The sequence below is a fragment of the Zonotrichia albicollis genome, chromosome 8 (assembly GCF_047830755.1).
Source record: "Zonotrichia albicollis isolate bZonAlb1 chromosome 8, bZonAlb1.hap1, whole genome shotgun sequence".
Lineage (NCBI taxonomy): Eukaryota > Metazoa > Chordata > Aves > Passeriformes > Passerellidae > Zonotrichia > Zonotrichia albicollis.
This window is the reverse complement of record NC_133826.1, coordinates 9642186-9651198: the sequence shown is the minus strand read 5'-3', so window position 1 is coordinate 9651198 and position 9013 is coordinate 9642186.

Genomic DNA, 9013 nt, shown 5'->3' with positions numbered 1-9013 from the left:
GACTAATGGCTTGCCTTGTTACACAGTAATTTTACTACATTCCCTGGAAGATAGTCCATGTTTCCTGATTTCCAGTTCTTTGCTCTCTCTTTATAAGATTCCTTCCAAACCTGCTGCTGTTCACCCTGGTTGCTCTTTACCTGTCTCATATGTACCTTACAACCAGGCTCACAAGCACTACAAGAAATGGTTGATTGTACCATGGATAGTAGCTCCTGATGGGATTTCATTGGAAAACCTGCTTTCTGCAAAGAGCATTTGCATCTAAACATAAACCATTGGTGGTGATGATAAATGGTTGCACTCATTTTCACAGGTTGTCTTGCTGTACTGTAAAGAGCAGTACCCCTCAGTACCTTGCAATTATTTATGTGCATGAGGAATGCAGCATCTGTTGGTTTTGTGTTTTAAATAGAACACTGATTTGTCAGACAATTCTCTGAGGCCATTATCTACTAACCTTTTCTTTTTTGAAAATACAAACCTTGGCACAGTAGAAGTGTGGTATGATTCTCAGTGTGCAAAGGCACATGCATGATAATAAAACAATCTCTACAAGCTGTAAGCACTGTTTCCTGTTCTGGCTCTAGTAAATGCCTCAAGGTGTCTTGCTGGCCTAAAAAGAGCCTTTTCCAGATGAGTGGAAACTGAGCAATTTTCATGTTCCAGAATGAATTTAATTAAGGCAAATTTAGAGAATGAATTTAATTAAGGCAAGTTTAAAAAGGCATAAAGTAACTATAGGAGAAAATGATGTCAATCTAATGGTTTATTACCCATGCTTTCACCTCATGTGGCTTGATCTAGTGTTGGCTGAAATTCATGGGGCTCCTTGCTGCTTTGCAAAGTAAAGGATTGGTGTTGCTCAGCACTCAGATCTGTGTAGCCATACAAATAAAGACCAAAGTAAAATATGAACATTGACTTTCAGCCCTGTGAGGAGTGGACAGGCTGGCCAGCCTGGTGAAAAGCACAGAAAAGTCCATGCTCTGCTCCTTCCTGCTTGGATTGTGAGAAGTTCATGGACCTCTGGTGAGGTGTCAGCATGCCAGGATGTTCTTGTAATGCCTCTGCTCACTGAATTGGCATACAAATTATATTAAGCTATAGGAAACTGGGATTGCTTTCAGGCTTTGAGTGTGAGCCAAATGGGACCGCTTGCTGGGAGATTAGGCAGAGTTTCTAGCAGCAGGAAGGAAAATTGTCATATGTTTGTGATTTCCCAGACTTGGCTTTTGGTTAGCAGTACATGTAAGCAGGCTCAGGGTAAGGAGCTTTTAGTGATGTTGGCTATACATCATCTCCTGAGAAGTGAATCTTGGTTCTTTTCTAAAAGTGTTCTCTACCAATTGCTTTGTCTGATATACTGGGAAATTCGTTAAAGGAATTTTCTTACCTCTTCCCATACTTGAAGGGGTCTTAAGTTGTTAAAATTTAACTCACTTTCCAGCACTTGGTGATATTCTTGTACTTTAAAGATTCCTACTGCTGTTTCATTTCAAATTTGATATCAGTACCCTGTAACTTCTATTAATCTCCTCAGAAGCTAGAGTGAAAGCATGGATGATGTTGAGATATTGCCACAGACAACAATTCAGGCACCACAACAATAAATTATCCTCATCTGATGATTTAATTGATAGTGGCCAATGTTGTTAGCAACCCATGCATCTATTCCAAACCCACAAACACTGCTACATTAGGTCTCAAGAGTCATCTACCTGAGCAATTTCCTCCTGGCACAAGCCATAGGTAGAAAATTAGGGAAAAATGTTTAAAAAATATAGTTTCCAATTTCCCCAGCTTCTGGCACTCAGTTAGTAACTATGTGAACTGACATCTTGTAACTCAACAAAGTGATCCCTGCTTTGTGAGTCAGATCTCTTTAATGACTGTAGCAAGCTTTCATGCTTTTATATTCTTGGTAACTCTGCAAAGCCGATGCAGTTAAGGGAAAAATTGTTTGTACTTCCAACCAGTGACAATTGCCAGATCCATTTCCCTTCTTGGCACCCTGAAAGTGTAACAACAGTGTGACTGGAGGGAGACTGAGTTTCAGGAGTGTAAATTAGAGCAGTTGGCCTGTTACAGCTTTATTAGACATGGCAATGTCTGCTAATGAAATTAATCTGTTTGTTCCTCATGTCTCAGCGTGAGTCTGCATGCTCAGAGGTTGGAAGTGTTTTTCTTATTAACTGTAACAAAAAATGTAATTAGGAGGACAGGTTGTTATCTAATTTAGTGACACTCCTTTAAATGCAAAACTGCATTTAAAGTAGCAACAAGAACATGTTATTTGATGATCACTGAAGTACATAACCTGGGTTTCCATTATGTCAGACTTTAGAACTGAGAGTTTGTCTTCACAGGTCCTGGTTGAATGTATCATGTCACAAGTCAAGCTGAATGCCAGGGGAGACACTCCAGATGGACTCAGTCTGGCACTTCTGACTCTGGAGAAAAACAGCTGAGGTCAAATCTTAATGCTACTGAATCTGAGGTGTGATTTGTTACAGTTCACTGATAGGATTTCTCCTCTTCTTTTTTTCTTGGTGTAAGGAATACATCACAGAACAAAGTAAGGCTTATTTGTTTTATTTGAGTACACAAATGTTGCTGAGCTAGTTCTCCAACAGGGCACAGGAATGACAAAAGCACCAGTAATTTTATATAATGAAGAGCGTGAGTCAGTGGTGGGTAAAAAAGCAGATATTTTAATGAATGGTAGGTTTTAAAAGGAATCACAACCCAAACCAACAAAATTAGAATTGTAAAAATGTCATTTTAAGCCCCATGTTAGGCGTTTCAAAATTAAAGGGGACAAAAACCTACTTATTTCAGCTTATTACTGAGTTGAAAGCACCTCTTGAAAGCATAACAGAATGCTTTTCCTTTGCCCTAGTCTTTCATTTGCCTTTCACATTCTGCTAGTCTGTTACTGTGGGGCTCCTTGAACCACTAACAACTACTGTTAGTTTTTCTACAAAGAAGGGTTTGGGTGGCTCCTGACTGGTGTGAAGGGGACTTTCACAAGTGACAAAGAAAATCTGTGTCCAATTTGACCTATACTCCAGAAATAACCAGCTGCAATCATGCTTTGAATTTAGACCATTAATATTTAACTGATTTTTCTACATCACTTACGTAGAAATCACTTATGAGCGATGAATTTCCTGTTAGGGAAATAGCGATACATTAAAAAAAAAAATTACACTTGCATTATGGGTAATTATTATTTGAATAGAAATAATGCCTAGATGTCCCTGCCTAAAGTTGTGATGTAGTATTTTAAAGTACTTGGTGCCATTACTGGATTTGGGTGGTCATGTCCCACAGTCTCCTCTGTGCCTTGGTCCTGTACTGCCCCTTTCCCTCCATTGGGGAAAGTGATACAGCAAAAAGAAATCTAGTGCTCTCCTTGCCTCCAGTGTTTCTGTATGAATCAGTTTCAGTTTATAGCACAGCTGAAGAATAGTTTTGTTGCTGAAAAGGGTGGAATCACACTGAGAGAGACATGTGAGGGTAGGACTGGCGAACCTCAGTCAGAACTGCCAGCCTCTGTGCCCCACTGTGTTGACATTCTGTGCTGGTTTTTTTTAAATTGTTATGTTGAACACCTTGTAATGGAAATGAAGAGCTGACAGGTCTATAGAGAAAACAAATAATGCAAGCACAAGGTAACAGTGAGATCATACTGGTCAACGTATTAGAAGGCAGTGACTGGAAACCACCAGATGAGTCACTGCTCAGCTTTTCCTGTTGGCATCACTGCAGGGATGAATGTTGAGGAGGACACGTCTCTGCTGAATGACTCCCATACATGCCATATTAGTCCTAGAGAGCTTGACTCATTGTCCTGTGATGATTCTGTGGCGAGAAAATTGACCACAACACTCATGAAACAGGTGGTTTTTTGCCCAGTGCCTTTGTTTACATTGTCATCTCTCTCTCCCTGCACCCCTCAAATGGCTCTGCTCTCTGTTGTATAAACCAAGACTTGTTTTTTCTTCCAAATCCTTCTTCAGTTATCTAAGGCCCTCTTTGACTGTTCTCTTTCAACACAGACACCTTAAGTCTCTCAAAGTACCCCAGTGCCAGCCTTCCCAGCACACACCTGTTGGATTTCCAGGGCTGCTGTTTTGTATTTGTCATCTTCTGTTTAGGAGGCGTTTCTGTAAGTGACAGTAGAACCACGTGTAATCCTCCCCTTGGCCCTTCTTAAATCTCCTCTTTGTTTGGGTGCCAAAGCAAGGGTGACAACAGTCAGGATCTGAATCTACTCCTGCTGGCCAATCTCTCTCCCTTCCTAATGTGCTTCTCTTTTTGGACCTTTCAGAAATACACACAAATATAGGTATTTTTGTGGGGATGTATTTTGTCCTCTGTTCACACACAGAGGTAGTAGCCCTACTGCAGCAATTGCTGTACAGTCAAGCCCAAACTGACAGAGAGCAGCACATTCACTGGTCTCTTCCTCTGTTTAAAGCCCTAAGGTGTTTGATGAGCTCTTGTAGCTAAGAAATGCTGTTAGCTAAGCTATTGCACTAAGCTCTCCTGATACTTCACAACCATAATTCTAAGCTTCTACTACATATTTTCCTATTTTTATCTTCTATTCCCTCATCAGATGTAAATATGGTACCTAGAACAAGGTTAGAGCAGTGCAAAGCTGTCACTTTGACATACTGCATCACTGCAAACAAGGATACATGTCCTTTATGGTATACAAAGAAGGAAAACAATTATTGGAAAACAAATCATATCCAGTAATGACTGGAATTTTGCTATATCTAGATCTAGTAATGCCATTCATATGTCTGCTGGTTTACTTCATTAGTCTATCCCTAGAACAGACTAATAGTAGTAGTTTCCAGAGAAGATGCACTGGAATAATATATGGTATAGTATACTTTAATGAAAAAAGCCTGCTAGAAAGAAAGTTCTTCTGAATCCTCCTTAAATCAATGTTAAGTTTGTGCCTTGAAGCATAACTGTTTACAACCTTCCTGTAAAAAATCCATATCTAACTATGAGTATTTTTATTAATTACACAAATGTCTAAAATTTGTCCTTCTTGACCCTGGGATGAGTTCATCTGGTCAGAGCATGGTGGTGATAACACCAAGGTTGTGGGTTAAATCCCCATGTTGGCCATTCACTTAAGAGTTGGACTTGATAATCCTTGTGGGTCCCTTCCAATTCAGAATATTCTGTGATTCTCAAACAGCAGACCTCACTAGATCCAGATGATGAGAAATTTTGCCTAGATTGTGTCAAGGTCCCAGACTTACAAATTCTCCTCTGTTCTTTTGGAAAATCCTTTCTCACAAATTCTCCTCTGTTCTTTTGGAAAATGTTTCTCACTATTTCCCTGGAGCTTGGGGGTGTTGATGGGGAGCTGTACTCTGTGACTGCACTCCTGTGCTGTGCAGGCAGCATGCATTGCCAGCCTGGCAGGGCTAGGATAGAGATCTTGAACTTTGCTAAACAAAAGGATGCTTCATTCTATAAAGAACAATGGGTTAGTCTCAGTCAAAGCTTCGCCCAGCACTTCTTGCTAGCTCTGTGGGACTTTGTTACCTGTATTTTTTATTTTTTATTTTGCTTATAACTGTATTCTCTAGTTGTAGCATGTGGGGGTTTTTTATTATTTTTTATTTTTTTATTTGTGAATCTTGAAGAAAGAATGCTGTCACATGCACAGAGTTGGGGAAGCTGGCAGGAGTCAGGGTGATGACATGCAGCCTGTTAATTACTTGTCATTCCTGACACTCCGTGCAGGTACAGCGCCACATGCCGCAGTCCCGTGCCTTCCTCCTGCCTGACTGCACATTGCCAACTGCCAAACATTAGTATTCCAGTGCAAAGCCCAGAACTTGTCTGTGAATGCCATTAGAAGTGGGTCACTAACAGAAGGTGCGTGACAGATTCACATGCAGAACAACCAAAGCCATTTCCTCCGTCTCGTACAGAGCACAAACGCTGAGAGGGGAGGCTGTGTGTACAGTGTGAGTGGAATGACAAATGACAGGATGCAGTGACAGACTTGTTTGATGGCATTAGTGAGGCAGTTCTGCCTTGGAAACAGTGGAAGCAGGTGATCAGCTGGGCTATGTGTGCCACTGATTTTGCCAAATGGTCAAATTTAATAGGGATTCAAATGATTAAGTATTTCATTTTGAAGAGAAAATTCTCTTGCTCAGCAGAATGACTTCTGCTATTTAGCATTTTCTATTCTGTTTGGAATAAAGAGGTTTTAACCTCACAGCTTCAGTCTGCATATCTCTCTTCCAGCTCCAGGAATTATTGCTGTAGCTGTGTGCTAAGCAGTCATAAAAATGTTGCAGAAGAATTTATCATTCCAGAAAACATGGAGTGAGTTTGAGTAGACTGTGTTCTGCCCTACCAAAGTCCCTTTAAACCAGCTAGAGAAGAATGGAAGGGAACTTTTCCTGGCAGTCTTATTCCAGCTACCTTCTGAATCAGAAGAGCATGCTGAGACCTTTTTTATATGGAAAAAACCAAGGTGGAAGCCAGGGAAAGGCAGTATCTGGAACTGCAAAGAGAAACTGCATTAGCTGAGTGTCAGCACACGAGCTACACAGACTCTGTGGTGCCCTGCTCTGTGTTAGTCAGTGCAGATTACCTAAGAATCATTCCCTTTAGAAGGCTTTATTAATTATTTTTCCATCTTTTTTTTTGATGTGACAGAAGATTTCTGGAGACAAACATCATGAGCATTGATGTAGCACCACACCACGCTCTGCTTCATTCATCTGCACTCCTTTCCCCTGCCAAGCCTCTCATGATTTGTTCACTTTTATTTAAAGCTGGAAAAAAAAAATAAAAGTTCAGAAAACGAGCTCATATGGAAAAGAAAAATCAGGTCACTCAGACTGGTCTGCAGATTCAGGTCATATTCAGTGACATGTTTAAATGGAAAAAAAATATGGGAAATCAGTAAAATGAGACGTATTTTTCCTATTCTGTTAATATGAAACCTCACTGTTCTTTTGTTTCAAAAATATTGGAAAGACATCTTGAGTCCAAAACACCAAATGGGGATTAAACAGAGCAGGAAATGAGCCAGGAGCAAACCAAACACAATCTCTTTGCAAATAAAATGTCCTATTAACTCCCAAATGTCGTTTTGATTTGGAGAAATGAACGACATTTTTAATTTTTAAATTAAAATACAGAACCAGAAGGCAAATATTTGCAATTCTGTCTCAGATGAACAAGTGAAGATTTGTTTCTAACATGTTTATTTGTTTAATATATTAGACAGGTAATGTTATGCACATCCTCATTGTGACTTTTCTTCCTGTGTGCATGAATTCCTTTCTGGCACACAAAGCAAACAGGTGTGAGCCAGAGCAAGGTGTCCCACAGGCCATAACCAACAAATAACTAATTGGCATCTGTGCTGCAACAGGGCAAAGATCCAGCCAAATTATGATGAGGCACTGTGCCATCCTAATAGATTCACATTAACAAGGACGCCAAGATCCCATAAATTTGCATTATTTACATTTAGTTAGAGCAGGATTCCCAGCTGGGAAGTTCCACATGGTTGTCCATCCTCATCACATACAATTATGATGGAAAAAGACCTCTCTGACTAATCCAGCATCCTGAAATAGTTTTCAGCAAGCATTTAAATATTAATAATTACTTAAAAATGCTTCCACTCTTCTACCTCAATAAATCATTGGGAATTGTATTTTTGTTGTCTTTGTACAAAATGAATAAAAAATTTATACAATTAGATTTCCTGGTTGAAGATGTATGAGCCTTTTCAGTTTGGTAAAATGGAAAAATGAGTTATTTTTTCTGCAGGAGCAGCAAGATTCCTGACTATGTAATAGCAAAGAAAAAAACCCCCAAACTTCGAAGTTGCTTTTGTGAAAAATGAATGCAGAAACTGGTAACTTAAACCCTCAAGAAATAATTTGTAAAGACAAAAGTGCCAAGAGGGTGTGAACTACTGAGAGGGAACACAAGGTGATGATATCCTCTTACTACTCCTTGAGGTAGTGAATCTCTGAAGGTTTGTCTTTTCTGCTAAGATGCTGAAGTACATCTAAATCCACACCCTAAGAAATGGAGGGGCACAGCTGGTGAACATTTTCCTGCAGCTCGGAGTTCCTGTGGAGGGATGCCCAGAGGTTCTCCCCTCTCCCGGGCACTGCGGACCTGGGGCTTGGATCCCACCGTGTCTTGCAGCAGGAAGTCTGTGGCATTTTTCCAATGCGACTGTCTACGTGTAACACCATCTGGAAGGTCCTGCACCCACCTGAGATTTTCACGGACGATTAAGAATTTACTGACAGGGAAGTTGGATTGTGCTGGACATCTGAGCTGATCTCGGATCACAATCACAGCGACCTAGGATGACGCACAGAAAGTTCTGCCTGAATACGAGGAAGGACTTTACTCCGTGGGTGACCACACACCTGTACAGATTGCCCAGAGATTGCGGAGTTTCCCTCCCGGGCCATGTTCCAGAGCCGTCCGGACGTCATCCTGTGCCCCGTGCTGGGGCAGGGAGCTTGGAGCAGAGGAGCCACTGCGGTCCCGTCCAGCCTGACTCATTCTGTGATCCACAGAACGGCAGAATTGTAGAATCGCAGAATGACAGCACGGTTCAGGCTGGACGGGACCACAGTGCCTTATCTGCTGCAGCCTCCCTGCCCCAGAGCAGAGGCACAGGATCCAGACAGCTCAGGAACATCTCCCAGGAGGGAGACTGATTTTGTGGGACACAAACGCTGCCCTCACGCCCGCGCTACACTCCTGCAAGAGGCATCCTCATTGCACACCGCCCAGCCTCTTCCTGCGAGGCAGCTCTGGCACGGACGCAGGGGCTGTTCCGCCCGGCACGGCCACCGCTGGCCGGGACAGCGCAGCCCGGAGCCCGCCGAGGAGCCTCCCCCGGGACTCCCGCACCCGCCCGCCCTCAGCCCCGCGAGTCTCGCTCCTCCTCCCGCAGCTCTCGCGATAGCGGCGGAGG